This window comes from Vulpes vulpes, chromosome 7 (genome assembly GCF_048418805.1).
Source record: "Vulpes vulpes isolate BD-2025 chromosome 7, VulVul3, whole genome shotgun sequence".
Classification (NCBI taxonomy): Eukaryota; Metazoa; Chordata; class Mammalia; order Carnivora; family Canidae; genus Vulpes; species Vulpes vulpes.
This window is the reverse complement of record NC_132786.1, coordinates 102,723,607-102,733,661: the sequence shown is the minus strand read 5'-3', so window position 1 is coordinate 102,733,661 and position 10,055 is coordinate 102,723,607. Positions and strand designations below refer to the sequence as shown.

At 38.4% G+C, this 10,055-nt stretch overlaps 1 pseudogene; it reads right to left on the bottom strand.

Moving 5' to 3' along the window:
- Nucleotides 1–200: 200 nt before the first annotated feature.
- Nucleotides 201–1,597, bottom strand: LOC112915805 (keratin, type II cytoskeletal 7 pseudogene; annotated as a pseudogene).
- Between the last annotated feature and the right edge of the window lie 8,458 nt (nt 1,598–10,055).

Here is a 10,055-nt window from a genome sequence, read left to right as displayed (position 1 = left end):
GACATTTGATTTTATTATTCCTAAGTAGGTAATGCCTCTTACCATCATTTGTTTTGCTTTGAGTATTTTGTTTTGTTTTGTTTCCAGAAAGGCTGACTTACTGGGAGGTATTCTGACATCATCTTTCAGCCTGGCTAGCAGTCTTGGGACCAGGGACGGGGGTCCTCCTGTGACTGATCCAAGTCTCTGCACACCAGGGCTCATTTTCCTATGCTCCTGTGGATGGAAACTGAGGTCCTAACGGAATAGGACTTGATGGTCCCAGGCCTTCTGCCACTCAATAAGCTCAAGGCCTTGCTGCCCATGGCTCCTCTGAAGACCAGCCTGGCCAGCCTGCTGCCATCTCCACCAGTAAACTCCGGAGTTTACCACAGAGATGTTCAGAGCTCCCACTTCATCTCCTGCCAACTGGCTCTCTTCACCCTCCAGCAGCTTGGGGTAGGTGGGGATCTCAATGTCCAGAGCCATTTTGACGTCTGTGAGTTCCTGGTACTTGCATAGTTGCCATGCTATATCCTGCTTGGCTTGCAGCAGGATGGCCTCCAGCTCCTCCTACTTGACACATGCACGAATCTTTGAATGCCAGGTTCCCATGTTCTTCAGCCTCAGCAGTGGCAGCTTCCAACTTGACACACTGGTTCTTCATGCTGTTGCTCTCAGCCTACAGCCTCTGAATGGCACAGTTCATCTCTGCAAGCTCGGTAGGGTACTCTGAAGGTCTTCCTCATGCTCCTCAGCCTGGACCTGGAGGGTCTCAAACCTGATCTGATACCAGGCCTCAGCCTCATCTTGGCTGTGGTTAGCCACCTCTTTGGGCCTTGATCTCAGCGATGATACCATGTGGGTCCAGGGCGTGGCTGTTGTCCATGGACAGCATGATGGACATGTCCAAGATCTGGGACTGCAGCTTTGCCAGCTCTATCTTATAGAAGGTCTTGAGGAAGTTGATCTCATTAGTCAGGGCATCTACCTTGGCATCCACATCCACCTTGTTCATGCAGACAGCATCCATGTCCTTTTTCAGCACCAGGAACTCATTCTCAGCAGCCAAGTGATAGTTAATTTCATCCTGGTTCTTGTTCTTGAAGTTTTCCAAAATGTCCTAACGTTCCACAGCTCCACCTCCGGGCAGCTCCCATCTAGCTGCAGCAATTCAAGCTGCCACCACAGGCCAGCAATGTGGGTCTCAAAGAAGCCAGGGGGGCAGTTGCTTTTGGCCAATTTCTGTTCCTGCAGCAGGGCCTGCTTGGTCTCTAGCAGGTATGGTTCTAGAAACCATACCTTATCAATGAAGGAGGGAGTTGTTGTTGAGGGTCTTCATCTGCTTGCACACCTCCTGGTGCACCTGCTGGGGAGGGGCTGATATCCACTCGAAGTGAAGCCAGCCGGCTCTGATTGACGGTGACCTCGTGGATGCCAACACCCACTGCACCCAACTAGGCAGAGCACAGGGCCATGTTCAGCCAGGAGGCACCCAGGCTGTAGAGGCTGCTACTGCTGAAGCCAGAGCTTCAGAGCTCAGGCACACCTGGGCGCCCCACTCCAGAAAGGCAGTGGAGCCTGAGCTGAAGGCCTGGGAGCTTAAGTGGATGCACATACCTGCTAGACCAGGTTGGACCTCGCAGAGAGTGTAAGGGGGCCAAACTCCCTTAACATCATTTGTAATAGGTTAGCCTAATACAGAATTGCCAGATGTATCAAATAAAATACAAGATGCCCAGTTGAATTTGAAATTTAGATAAATAATAAATAATTTTCAGTACAGGTATGTCCCAAACATTACATGACTTAAAATACACATATAACTAGACATCTTGTATTTTATTTATACCTAGTCTAATAGCAATGATCTTGTATTTTTTTTTGTAGGATTCACAACATGAATCTGTCTTAGAGATCTGAAGGCCTCTGGTGCTATACATAGGAGAGTTCTATCCTTGGCTGGTTAGGGATGAGCTCTGCTCAGGTAGGTGGAGGCCAGGTGGCTGGTTTATACATAAGATGCAGCCTGGCTCCCTGGTTCTCCATGCTTACTTTTCTTCTGAGATCCCAAATCTACCAGCAAAGAAATAGCTTGGCCAACTTGAACATGAACTCTGAGGGCAATAATAATACCTTTTTTTTTTTACATTTGTATTTCATGCTGAACTCTCCTCTTCTAATTTTAGCTTTATTTGCCTTTATTTTCTCTTTAGTTTCAACGTTGTCTTTGAGAATTCCCGGAACTGGTGAAAAGCTTTTTAACTGTGGACCCAGCAGGGTGGCCACAATGAAACTAAAGGAGAAACTGGTCCTGTTCTCAGTCCACAAACCAAACATTGCTTCTCACTAAACCCGGGGAAGGAAGGCAACCATCTTTCAAACATTGTAATCATGGTTTGTGTATTGTATACATGAACTGTGTATTGTTCTAAGACATTTACAGTATCCATGTGTCTGTCCACCCATTTGTGAGTTCTGCCAACAATTACTACTGATCATCTTATTTTGCTAATGAGGAAAAGCCAAGCCCCACATCATGGAAAGGTACTGGAACCAGGTCTCAGATTCCCATTTAGCGACAAGCAAAGACATGGTAATTATGGTTGTTTTGAAACAGTCAAGGCTTTCTGCACCAGGCTGTGCATCTTCACTGAACATAAAAAGACTGGTGTTTGCCCCCTGTGTTGGGTGGCATTATCAGGGTGCTCTTTAGTTCTTAGTGCTTTTTATAGAGAAAACTTTAAAATACTCTTTTTTTCCCCCTCTACTCTCTATACTTCATATGGTTCCTTCTATTCCTTGTTCTTTGGATTTTACTATATCTGTAAAGTCAAATCACATTCTTATGATTTTTTCCAGGATGGTCTCAAGGACTCAGTTCTCAATGGCTAGTAAAACAATTCATCTTACACTATACACTTTGACCATGTATCAACACTAAATCTATGGTGGGTGTTTCATGTCATATAAGCATTTGTATAATGTATATAGGACAGAAAACTCATATGTGCAAGGTACCGAACAAAGACAGTTAACACTTTATAAACACAATTAAAAATACATTATTGTACTAAAAATATTGAAAAGGTAGTAAATGCTCATTGAAGTTTAAGCTCAGTTTTATAAGCTCAGACAACCGCTAAATTGATAACCTTGATACAGATGAAAGAGGGAAACATGTTTTCTCTTCTCCCTGGAGAGGAAAATGCATTATCTTCTCTTCACGGCTTTCAGGCACCTGACAGCTGAACTTGGCCTTGGGCCAGTGAGTGACTCACTCAGTTATTGTCACGGTAATGAAAGGGTCTTTTGCTCCATCAGTTGCAAGTTTTTGCAAGATGTTAGATAGAAGCACAGTTTAGAAATGTCAGTAAACACTATGCCTCTCAGTAAGGCAGCCCAGAGTCCTGGGACTCTGTGGTGGCTCACACTTGGTCTCCTCAAAAGTCATTTGAAGACACAGTGTGAAGAGCTCCAGGCTCCAAGATTTCCAAGCCAGGGTGAGAAGAGCTACCCAGGGAATGGCTTTGGCTCCACTGGAATGTTCATCCAAGCAGGAGAGGATATGGAGAGACAGCACAAGGGAACTCCGTGGCATAAATCTTCATTTAGGCAATGACTTTAATTAATTATGCAGTTTCAGTCAAATCATTCAGCCTTTCTGAGCCTCTCTACTTCCTCCTCAGGTGGTAACAAAGATTCTAAAACACCACCTCTCAGCTTTCTGAGCCATATGTAACATAATCAAAGGATGTTCGGGAAAACATAAAATGACAGCCTCAGACTATTCAGCCTTCATTTTCCCTCCCATTATGTCCCAAAGACTACATCAAATCCAAAGCAGATATTTGTTCCAGAAGACTTTTCTTCCCTCAAAATTTCTGGGAACAGATTAAGTTCAAGTGAAAGAGGAGGTGAAGCATTTAGGATATATATTGATATGATACATAGATATGGTGTTTTGTTTTGCCTTCTTTTCTTCTTTTTATTTTGGTTTCTTATTGATATGACCTTAAATTAGGTGATTTTTTTTTTCACCTTCCTTGGTCTCTATTTCAATATTTGTAATATAAGGAATCTCCATTTGAATGCCTGATGGGCTTCTCAAGGCTAACTATCCTGAACCAAGTTCTCCAAACCAGCCACTATCAATGGCATCAGTAAGTCCATGCCTTCATGGCTCATCTAGACCCTTGAGGTCACTCTTGACTCTGCTGTCCTATACCTCACACACAATTCATTAACAAAGCCTATTGGCTCTCACCATAACCCATGCCAATCTCCTCACTGCGCCTTGAAGACCTATGAAATGTGCCCCATTTCAAGGTCTATCTTACTTCCTCCTTCTCTCCACTTGAAACACTGTTCACATGCCACGTAATCAGTGAGGGCTTTCCTTTGATCTTGTGTAGAAAGTGTTGATATTGTACTAAAATTATATAAGATGTAACATGTAGCCTATAACCTATTTATAAAATGTACAAGACTTGAACTGATATTTCTTCAAAAAAGATACATAAAAGGGGGAACATGTACATGAAAAATCTGCTCAATATCACTAGCCATTAGGGTTATCAAATCAAAACCATAATGAGATATTATTTCACAGTCACTAGGATTGCTATAACCTAAAAAAGAGACAATAACAAATGTTTGCAAGGATGTAAAAAAAACTAGAAGTTTCATAAATTGCTTGTGGGAATGCATAAGTGGTACATCCTCTGGAAAATGGCTTGTTTGGGAAAACATTTCCTCAAAATGCTAAACATAGAGGTACCATATGACCAATCAACTTTAATCCTAAGTATTTGCCAAAGAATCGTGAAAACATATATCCACACTTTCAAAAACTTTCAAACCAACACTGTTCATGATTACAAAAAAATTGGAAACCCAAGCATGTATCAACAGATGAATGGGTAAACAAATGTGGTACATCCATACAGTGGAATGTTATCCAACTTTAAAAAGGAATGAAGTACTGATGCATGCTACAACATCAATGAACCTTGAAAACATTTAGCCAAGTGCAAGAAACCAGCCACGAAAGGCCATATTGTATAATTCCATTTACAGAAAACATTCAGAATAGGAAAATTGCATTCAAACAGAAGGATTAGTGAAGGCCCTAGGCTGGGAGAGGAATAAGAGACAGAAAGTAATCGCTAGTGAGTAAGGATTTTCTTTTTGATTGGGACAAAAAATGTTCCAAAATTAAATAGTAGTGATGGTTGCACAACTCCATGAATAACCTAAAAACTACTGAATTGTACACTGTGAAAGGGCAAATTTTATAATATGTGAATTATATCTCAATGAAACTTGCTTAAAAAATAGTGATGATATGAAATGCTTGAAAGGATGCAGAGAAACTGGATCTCTCACACATTACCAGTGAGAATGTAAAATACTACAGTTATCCTGGGAGAGACTGACAGTTTCTTTAAAAATTAAATATACCCTTAAATTTGGGGAAAAATATTAAATATACCCTTATCATACCTTTCAGCAATCACACATGTAGGATTTATTTCACAGAATGAAAACTTATATCCACACACAAATCCATACAATAATTGTTCCTAGTAGTTTTATTTCTATTAACCAGAAATTGGAAAGAGCCAAAATGTCTGACAAAGGATGCGTAATTGAACAAACCAATACATAGCATGAAATACTACTCAGCAATAAAAAGGAATGAATTTTTGATACAACAACTTCAGTGGATCTTAATGACATTATGCTAAGTGAAAAAATGCCCATTTCAAAAATTCATATACCGTATAATCCCAATTACAGAACATTCTTTAAATGACAAAATTATAGACATAGAGAACAAACTAGTAGTTGCCAGTGGTTAGTGATGAAGGGGAGTAGGAGAAAGGTGTGACTGTAAAGGTACTCTCTGGGTAGCACCAGGGAGAGTTTTGTGGTGTTGAGATCATTCAATATCTTGAGTAAGTTGGTGGTTACATGAATCTACATCTGTGATAAACTGATATAGAACTACACACACACACACACACACACACACACACACACACATACACACAATACCAATCAATGTCAATTTTTTAATTATAATATTGTACTAAAGTTATATAAAATATAGTCACTGGGAGAAAGTAGGTAAGGGTACATGGCATCCAACTTCTTCTGAATCTATAATTATTTCAAAATAAAAGTTTAAAGAATAACTAAACACAAAACATTGTTTTAGAGATTTTTTTAAAAGTCCCTTTATAAAGGGGCACCTGGATGGCTTAGTTGGTTAAGTATCTGCCTTTGACTGAGGTCATGATCGCAAGGTCCTGGGATCGAGTCCTGCTGAGCAGGGAGCCTGTTTCTCGCTCTCCCTCTGCCACTTCCCTGCTTGTGCTCTCTCTCTCTCTCTCTCTCTCTGTCAAATAAATAAATAAAATCTTTTTTAAAAAGTACCTTTATAAATGTTACAGGAAACGAAACTGAGAATCACTGGAGCAGACAGGGATGGGGAGATAGGGTAACTGGGTGATGGACATTAAGGAAGGCATGTGATATAATAAGCACTGGATATTATATAAGACTGATGAATCACTGACCTCTATCTCTGAAACCAATAATACATATGTTAATTAACTGAATTTAAAAATAAATAAATGTTCTAGGAAAGGAAAAACTGATTAATTGGACTACAGCAAATGAAAATCTTTGGCTCTGCAAAAGACCTTGCTAAGAGAACAAAAAGACTAGCTACAGACTAGAAAAAAATTGCAAACAACATATCCAAGAAAGAATTAATATCTATAATACATAAAGAACTCTCAAACCTCAAAAGTAAAAAAACCCAATTAGAAAGTAAACAAAAAATATGCATAAAAATTTCATCAAAGAGGATATATATATATATGATGAAGACATAAAAAGATGTTCAATATCATTAGGGAAATGCAAATTAAAACTACAATGACATATCACTATGCATATATCAGAATGATTAAAACAAAAAATAGTAATAATATCAAATGCTGGCAAGATAGTGAAGAAACTGCATTACTCATACATTGCTGACGAGAATGTAAAATGATACAGCCACTCTGGAAAATAGTTTAGCAATTTCCTTTCAAAACTAAAAATGAACTGGGGTGCCTGAGTGGCCAGTCCATTAAGTGTCTAACTCTTGGTTTCAGCTCAGGTCATGATATGAGGGTTGTGAGACTGGGCCCTGCATTGAGCTCCCTGCTGGGCTTGGAGCCTGCTTAAGAGTCTCTTTCTCTCTCCCTCTCTGTCTTCCCCACCCCCCGACTCATGCATGTGTTCAATCACTCTCTCTGTCTCTCTTTCAGAAAAAAAAAGCTAAAATGAACTTAAAATACAACTTAGAAATTGCACTCTTGAGAATACATCCTAGCAGAATCAAAACCTATCTTCACAAAGAAACCTGTACAGCTTTCTTCATAATATCTAAAACCTGCCAACTACCCAAATGCCCCTCTACAGGTAAATGGTTAAATAAACTGTGGTACATATATACCATAGAATACTACTCAGCAATTAAAAGTAATAACTATTGATATAGCAACTTAGATAAAAGTCAAGGAAATTATGAGTGAAAAAATCTAAAAAGGATACATACCATATGACTACATTTACACATTCATGAAATAACATAATTATAGCAATGGAAAACATGAGTGGTTGCCAGGGGTTAGGGATTCAGAGAAGAGATGTGAGAGTAACTATAAAGGAATAACACAAGAGAGTCTTGTAGTGATGAGACAATCAAGAATCTTGATTCTACTGCTGGTTACCTGGAGATATACATGTGATAAGATTGTACAGATATATGCACCCACACATATGCATGCATGAACAAATGATACTTATATAATTGCTGAAATCAGAAGAAGTTCTATAGATTATACCAATGTCAATTTTCTGGTATTGATATTACAGCTACACAGTATATTAACACAAGGGGAGGCTAGTTGAAAGGTACACAGAACCTCCCTGTACATTTCTTTGTATCTTTTGGTGAACACATAATGATTTAAAAATAAAAAGCTTTTAAAAATAAATAAAATAAGATAAATACAAAGTTTTTTAAAGGGAAAGAAAAACAACTCCTCTCCCCAACACCCATCTGTGTCTCCTACTCTTCCTTCTCATGAAAAAAAAAAAGAAGAGTAACTTCTTCAAATTTTAAATAGCAAACAATAGAAGCCTATTTCTCTTTGCTTACAGACTCCTATTTAAATTATGTATTAAATGAAAACATTCTACTAATATGGTAATAGGGGGAAAATTAGGTCTATAAAATCATGTGGCCCAAATTAAAATGTCTAAAATGTATATAATCAAAGAAAGAGAAGCACAACATAAAACTGTTAGGCAAATTAAAGTTTTTAATAGTTTTTTTAAAAGAGATATTACATGGCAATCAACTGCTTTATTGGTTCTAACGCTGCCTACAATTAAATATTTACATACTAGTTCTCAGTTTAATTTGAACCAATTGTGCATAATTCAAATATGCTTTCTCTGGATTTCAAAACTCTCTAAATGTAAAGATCATTTTCCCCCATTAGATACAAACAGTAAGTTTAGATTTTAGGAAATTTTCCTCCTTTCCTTAGATGAAAGGAGTTACATATCTGCTTGGATTCAACTCCAAATTGGATAATTCAGGAAACATGGATGACCTATAGAATGCACTATGGATAAAGTCTGGTAGAAAACTCAGAAGGAAAGATATGCTGAGAGTACAAGGAACTCTCCAAGAATAGGTATTTGACTCTAAAAAGAGAGCTAGTGAGAGAAGAACAGGAAAAGTCCAAGCTGCAAAGTAAACTGGGATGATGTAATAGGAATAAAGATCTTTTAGGCTCTGAGTGAATTATAAACGTAAATATAAAATTTCCTAAAAGGGCTATAAAAATGAATTATGAAAGGAAGACTGTCTGGAAGTGTCGCTGTTTGCAAATATCCCCTGGGTATTTTAATTTTCCTTACATGAACATTAGTACAAATCTTCCTAAGTTAGTAGTCTGTGCTCTCATTTATTCAGCACAATTAATTTTACCTCATCTTCTCAAGCTGTCATTTCCTGATGAGTTTTTCCTACTCTTTGTTTTCTATTCCCCTTCCTTAAACTAGGGGTTTCAGATCACTGTAATCCCTGTGTGGTAAGAGAGCCCTTTCACAGTAGATCCTTAAAGAAAAGCAAATCCTACCTCAATCATGGCATCTTTATACCCCACCTGGGTTGAGCCCCAATGGAAGGTCAAAGCTCTAGACACCATACTTTCAGCTTACAGCCTCTCCCAGGACAGAGCAGGCTCCAGGAATATGGAATTGAAGTCAGCTTCCACATTTTCAATGTCAAAGACTAAGATCGAGAGCCACCTTTCTTCTCTAGGATCCTACCTCTCTCCATAAGAAATTTCACATAGGAAAATCAAGGCTCCTTCCCCTGCTCCCATCTTTTCAGTGGGAACCACCCTCAGTAAGCTGTCCCTACTTTTACTGTGACAAGGAAAAAATACAGGTTAATTTATGATAGCCTCCTCAACCCCCGTTGAATTTCTCTCAATGCACGTATGAAGATCTTCGTGTAAAAGATGTTCAAAGCATTATTTGCCCCCTTAACTCCTGCTAAGTGACATCAACTTTTAGTATTTGGACTTAGTATCAGAGTAGTGAATATACGATATCCAAAAAAGGACTATGAATTCAGGAATTTCTAAATTAATTTGTATTTTCATCATAGCAACAAAAATACTTATAAAATATTGTTTAACTCATGTGTGAAACCTATTATTTACTTAGTTCACAGCCAATATGTTATATAGTTATGTGCTGATGGATCCCTTTTAATAATTCTTCATCCCATTTTCAGTTTGGAAAACACTGTTTTAGGGAATGTTCTTGAAGCAATGAGTAGAAAAATATTTCCTATGGCAGAAACACATTAGGCTGGAATTTTCAAAGCATGGCCATGGATAATGCATATGAAATTTAAAATACGATGAAAATAAAACACAATGTACAAGTGATTTGGAAGCTTCACTGAGATATCCTGGGGTATCATTCAT